The sequence below is a fragment of the Myotis davidii genome, unplaced genomic scaffold (genome assembly GCF_000327345.1).
Source record: "Myotis davidii unplaced genomic scaffold, ASM32734v1 scaffold238, whole genome shotgun sequence".
Taxonomy (NCBI): Eukaryota; Metazoa; Chordata; class Mammalia; order Chiroptera; family Vespertilionidae; genus Myotis; species Myotis davidii.
The window spans coordinates 5,576,748-5,582,810 of NW_006293779.1; the positions used below are offsets into that span (position 1 = coordinate 5,576,748).

Consider the following 6,063-nt stretch of genomic DNA (forward strand, 5'->3'; position numbering starts at 1 on the left):
CTGCCTTCTCTCTCACCCTTGCTTCTCTCTGTGCACTTTCTCTTCCTGCAAATCTGATCTTTATGCCTCTGACCCTATGGGCCGAAGATGACGGTTCTGCCCTCCTTCCCCACCCCCACCCCCCCACACCTGGCCTCTGGGCTTCGCTCGGACTAGCCACAAGCATCCCTTTCTTTTCCCTGTTCCCAGGAGCTGCTGACTGGCTCAGCCAAACCAGTGATGTAGCTCCCCCTGGGGCAGATGGCCAGCCTTGTCCAATCCGCCCTCGGTCAGGAAGAAGCAGAGTCGCAGGAACAGACGTGGCTGCAGAGGCTGGGGGTGGGGACACTTCTCCGCGATGGCAAAGTGTAGGCTGGGCAGAGGCCCCCAGAGATGCCTGCCTCCGCCGTCTTTCCATGGTTTCCAGAGCAAAACAAACAAAACCACTTAACCCTTCAGGGAACCAGAGGAGCAGCCGATTCTCTTCAGGCTCCGAGGCACAGGAGCTCGGTTGTGTGCAGCGCAGAAGTGGGGGGAATGGCCTCACTCCCAAGAGGGCGGGCAGAGCGCCTCCGATCAGATCAAGGGCAGACACCGCCTGTCCCCCATGCTGAACGTGTGTCTTCCGCCACCCTCCTCTCCAGTTCCCCTCCAATGGTTCCCTTCCTCCTTGGGCTCAAATACAGAAACAAAATGCGCAAAGCCCTCATGCACACCAGCTCTGCAGAGAGACGCCGAGGGACTCATCCACGCCAGCTTCATCAGATGGACCCAGGCAAACCCCGGACTCAGAAGATCTGTCACCGTACACAGCTGTCAGCAGGATTAGAGATGGGGCACGTGGGTCTCTGAGCCTGGTGCCGGGCACGTGGTAGCTGCTCAATATGTTGAGGTGGTGACAGCAAGTGAAGGAGGAAGAAGAGGGAAAAATAGAAGGGAAAAGAGAAGGAGACAAGAAGGAGAAGAGGAGGATGGTAATGGCTGTGGAGATCACTCTTAGCCAAAGTCCAAAGACCCAACTCAGTGCTCCAACCCTTTGCCACTCCACGTGTGGCCCACACACCAGCAGTGTCAGCATTGCTGGGAAGCTTGTTAGAAATAGACTCTCAGGCCGCCCCCCCTCCCTGCCCCCCGCCACCCCTACCTACTGAATCAGGCGGTTCCTCTGTACCTTCAAGTTTAAGACGCTCTAACCCACTGGTTTGCAGACATGGATGCATATTGGAGTCACCTGGGGAGCTTTCAAGACCTACGGACGCTTGGGCCCTGCTGCAGATTTGATGTAACGGTGATGGGTAGGCCCCATTTGGTGGGCTTTTAAAGCTCCCTGGGTGATGCTAAAGTGGAGCAGGATTTGAGAACTATTGCTCTGACTATCTCAGTTAGGACTGCATTCAGTTATGAGTAAGAGTATCCAGGTTAAAACAAAACAAAACAAAACAAAACAAAACAACCCATCATGGAGCCAGGCAGCGTGGAGCCAGGGAATGTCCAGGAAGTAACCAAGAGTAACCCTGCACCTTCAAGCCTCCTGATTGGCCATCTTTAGTCTGAGACTGGTCCTCCCAATCACAAGATGGTTGCTTACCTACAGGCATCTCACCTTCATTCCAGCAGGAAGAAAAGGGGATGGAAGAAAGGATATGGACACAATGGACATTCAAAGGCCCTATTAAGTCCACTCTCCCTTAGCAAACATTCTTGGGAGCCCCACCCAACTACTATGGTCAGACGGATGCCAGGTGGCTACACATAACTACAAGGGAGAAAGCTGAATATTTTAAGCTGACCACATCGTCCTGAACAAGAATTGCAACTCTTTGTAAGCATGGCTATTGGTCAAGAATCCAGCAGGGCCAGCCACACCTACCTGGGACATACCTGGGCCCCGTTTCTGCTTTGAGGGACACTCCTGGCCCCCAGCTGATCAATTCTCCCCCTTAGCATCTCTGGGGAGATTTTCTACCTGTTAGAGACCAGCATGCCAGCACTGCCTCCCTGCTCCCATCAGCACCTGCTTCCACTGGGTGTGAATTACCCGCAGGCAGGTGCCAGAGCGCCAGTGGCAGATCTTCCCGCAGCTACCCAGGACCTGACACAGTCAGGTGGATGCTGGTAGCTGGGGAGGAGCCAGGAAGGCAACCTCAATTCTCGTGGGAATAAAATAGTGAAAGTGCGCCCTGTCTGACTCCATCCAATGCGCTAATTTTTGCAAAAGTACTTTGTAGATTACAAGGATAATATGACAGAGAGATTGGAATGATGATAGTAAGAATGTTTTGGGGGTGACCTGAAGGCTGAGCCCCAAACGCACCAGCTCTCTAATCTGCCATTTGTTGGGAAATAGCAAGAGGAAGCCCCCTTCCCCACTCTCCACCCCCCAAGTGGCTCAAGGCTGCAGGTCCTGAGGCTGTTGAGGCCCCAGGGACTGGCCAGCGGCCTAGAGCTCCCACCCCAGCCCTTTCCCAGGCTGCTGCACCCCCAAAGGAGGGGAACTGTCCAGGGCTACATTTTACTCCAGCACATGCTTTTGTTTCCAGATGGCTTAGGATCAAACCCATGTCGCGTTGCCGCAGTCTCTGCACATGGGAGCTGGGCCAGCTGGACGCCTGGGACACTGCGGGGTCCCTGGGAGCGGCTGCACAGCTTCTCCTCAGCAGTGCAATGTCACTGCGGTGGCTCGCTGCCTCAGCCTGCTGACAGCCCCTCCGCTCCCTCCACCTGCTCGCAGCCATCACCCATGGTGTCCGATGGCAGAGCTGTGCAGGGGGAGCCTGGGGGAGCATCTTGGGCCTCAGCCTCCAGTCCCTGAGGCTGACAAACACCCAGCCTGGGGAGCTGCCTGCTCAGTGAGGGTGCTGGTTAGTGGCAACTGCCACATCCGTATCCTGCTGTGGGTAACAGGGACAAAAGTCTTAGCTCTACCACTGAAGGGTCCTGTAACATCAGCAAACTCACTCCTCCATTCTGGGCCCTGTATAGCTCTAGCTGTCATTCTTCAAAGCAGAATATTACACCGTTTCCAAGGTTTGCATTCTTTTTGTACTTAAGAATCATCAAGTGATAGAGAATTGAACCTCTATTATATCTAACAAGCATCTTCTATATTCCAAACCCCATGCCAGCTGACTTCCCTGTGTTTTCTTATTTAATCATCACAGCAACTGTGTGGAGGTACTGCTATTACCCATTTTACAGATGAGGAAACTGAGGCTCGGGTAATTATTCGTTAGGATTAACTTTGGTGGCAGATGACAAGGAACACCAAGTAGCTTATGCAAGATAGCCCCCAAGATCTCTGGCAGCTACACTGTTTTTCTCTAGCATGGAGAATTCCAGAGGCAGTTGCCCATGGTGGTTGTGTAATGTTGGGGACCCAGGCTCCTCCGATTTTGTTGCTTTATCCTCCATTCCCAAAGCCGCCGCATTGTCACAGGGCTGCACCTCTTTAAAGACATTCCTGGAAGTTGACTGTGCCCCCTCTTCTTGTATGTCATTGGCCACTACTCAGTCATGTGGCCACATCTAGCTGTAGGGCAGACTGGGGAATGTAGATGGTCACATGACAGCTAACATTGGGCACTTTATTACAATAACAGTTATGAGTGGTTAAGAGCAGAGGCTGCCTGTGTTTAGTCTTGTAACCTTGGGTCATTCATTCATCCATTTACTCAACAAATGTTCATGGAGCACCTATTCCAGTCTAGGAGCTGGGCATACAGTGGTGACCAAAAGACAAAAGTTCCTGTCCTTCTGGAATTTACATCCTGGTGGATGGAGGAAAACAAACCAGGTGAAACATAGTGTTCAGTGCTGGGAGGAAAATAAGACAGGGAAAGGGACAGGAAGTGCAATTTTAGACAGGATGTGGGTAGTGCCCTGATGGGAAGCTGGCATCTGAATACAGACCCAAAGGCTCTCTGGGTGAGAGTGTGCCAGGGAGGCGAACTACGGTGCAGAGGCCCTGAGGCAGGGCCATGCCTGGCCTGATGGGGGAATGGCGAGGAGGCAGAGTGAGGGCAGGGCAGCCCTTGGGGCTACTGTCCAGACCCGTGCTTTCCTCTGGCCGAGAGGGAGGCTGTGAGAAGAGGTGCTGAGGGAGGAACGAAGAATGATGAACAGAATCACTGCTGCTGAGTTGAGAATAGACTGAAGGGGGCAGATGAGAGTAGGGACACTGATTAAGGGACTGGTACTGTGATCCTAGTAGTGATGGCGAACCTTTTGAGCTTGGCGTGTCAGCATTTTGAAAAACCCTAACTTAACTCTGGTGCCGTGTCACATATAGAAATTTTTTGATATTTGCAACCATAGTAAAACAAAGATTTATAATTTTGACATTTATTTTATATATTTAAATGCCATTTAACAAAGAAAAATCAACCAAAAAAATGAGTTTGCGTGCCACCTCTGACACGCGTGTCATAGGTTCGCCATCACTGTCCTACAGAGATGTGACGGTGGCTGGACCACGGGAGGCAGTGAGGTGGGGAGAGGTCAAGGGGTTGAGTTTACTGTCCTTGAAGGCGTAGCTGGGAAGATTTGCTGACACACGAGCTGTGGGGTAAGGGAAGGAGACTCCAGGCTTATTGGTGGGCGATGTGAAGGGGAGAGTTGCCCATCTGCCCAGAAGGGCACAGCGGTGAGTGCAGCAGGTTTGGAGTCAGGGCAAAGGGGGGCCGACGAAGAGGCTGGGTTTGGACAAGTTGAATTTGAGGGACTAACAGACCACGCGGAGGGGGCAGGAAGGCAGGTGGGGACTGATGCACCTGGAGTTCGGGGAGAGGCCCAGGCTGGAGGTGTGAATTTGGGAACGTTTAAGGCAAGAGGCTGAAATGAGTTTAAGGAAGGAAGTGTGGTTACTTAAACTCTCTGTCTCAGTTTCTCCATCTGCGTTATGAGGATTAAATGCAGTGAAATATAAAGCAGTTAGACCACTGCCTGGTACATCTGTGCTTGTCGTGGTGGTAATTATAGTGGCCTAAGTTTACTGAATCTACCACATGGCTGATGAGTGGCTTAGGGACTGTGTTGGGTGTCCTAGGGGAGGGCTGCCTGATTCTGGCATTCAAGGACCTTCGAAGCTCAGTCCACCTTCCAGACTTAACCTCTGACCTTCTCCCAAACCTCTGCTCCCCTCACACCAGGCGGATTGCCTGGCTCCTTCTTTGCTGCTGATCCTAGAGACCCTGACACCTTCTCCAATCACCGTCTCTGCAGGCCCGGCCCCTTTACTGCTTCTCTGATGCCTCCTTCTCCAAGGAGTTTCCCTCATTCACACCCTCAGCCCCAACCCAGCATAAAGTTGCCCATCTGGAAACCCTCAGAGCCCTTGGGGTGCCTGTTCCTCTCTTCCTGGAGCCAAACTGCTTGGGTGTCAGATGGTATCTCTCTCAACCCCAGCCTAGGAGCTCCTATGGGCAAGAACCAGCCTGGTACATCTCTGCACCCGATGCAGCGTGATGAGCAGGCACTTGTGCCCATGTCATCTGGCTCCCAATCCAGACACCAAAAGACCTACTGGCTTCTGAGTTCTGAGATTGACGCTTCCATAGCAACGTGGTTGACACGGGACTCAGGAACCAACCCAGCAGCGTCCGAATCCCTGTCCTTCCACTTCCTGGCAGTGTGGATAACACCTCTGTGCCTCAGTTTCCCTTTGGTAAAGTGAAAAATAAAAAGTTGATGGTGAAGATTCAGTGACTCCAATCAGGTGAAACTCTTAAGACAGATTTGAAGAGTTAGTACGTAACCACCTCCTCCTCCTCCTCCTCCTCATCTTCTTCTTCTTGTCATTTTTATCATGTTACTAGTGGCCTGGTGCACAAATTTGTGCACATTGAAAGGAAATTAATTAGAAGAAATATTTTAACATTGCTATTTGCCCTTTCTCTATAAGAGAAGTGTCAACCAAAATCACAATCAACAATGACAGATCGAAACTCACACATGCGATTGGCGCCAGCAAGAGCTTTATATGTATCATGCATGTGTGAGTCAATTTAGCCTTTTATAGATATAGAATAAACTTGCTTAATTAGACCTGCTTTCTGATTTAGCTAACCTTTTTTCAGTCCAGTGAAG

At 51.5% G+C, this 6,063-nt stretch overlaps 1 protein-coding gene across 1 annotated transcript in view; it reads left to right on the plus strand.

The window, feature by feature from the left end:
• CIB4 (calcium and integrin binding family member 4) overlaps window positions 1-6,063 on the plus strand; it is a 37,309-nt gene that overhangs the window by 27,817 nt on the left and 3,429 nt on the right. The window lies entirely within an intron of this gene.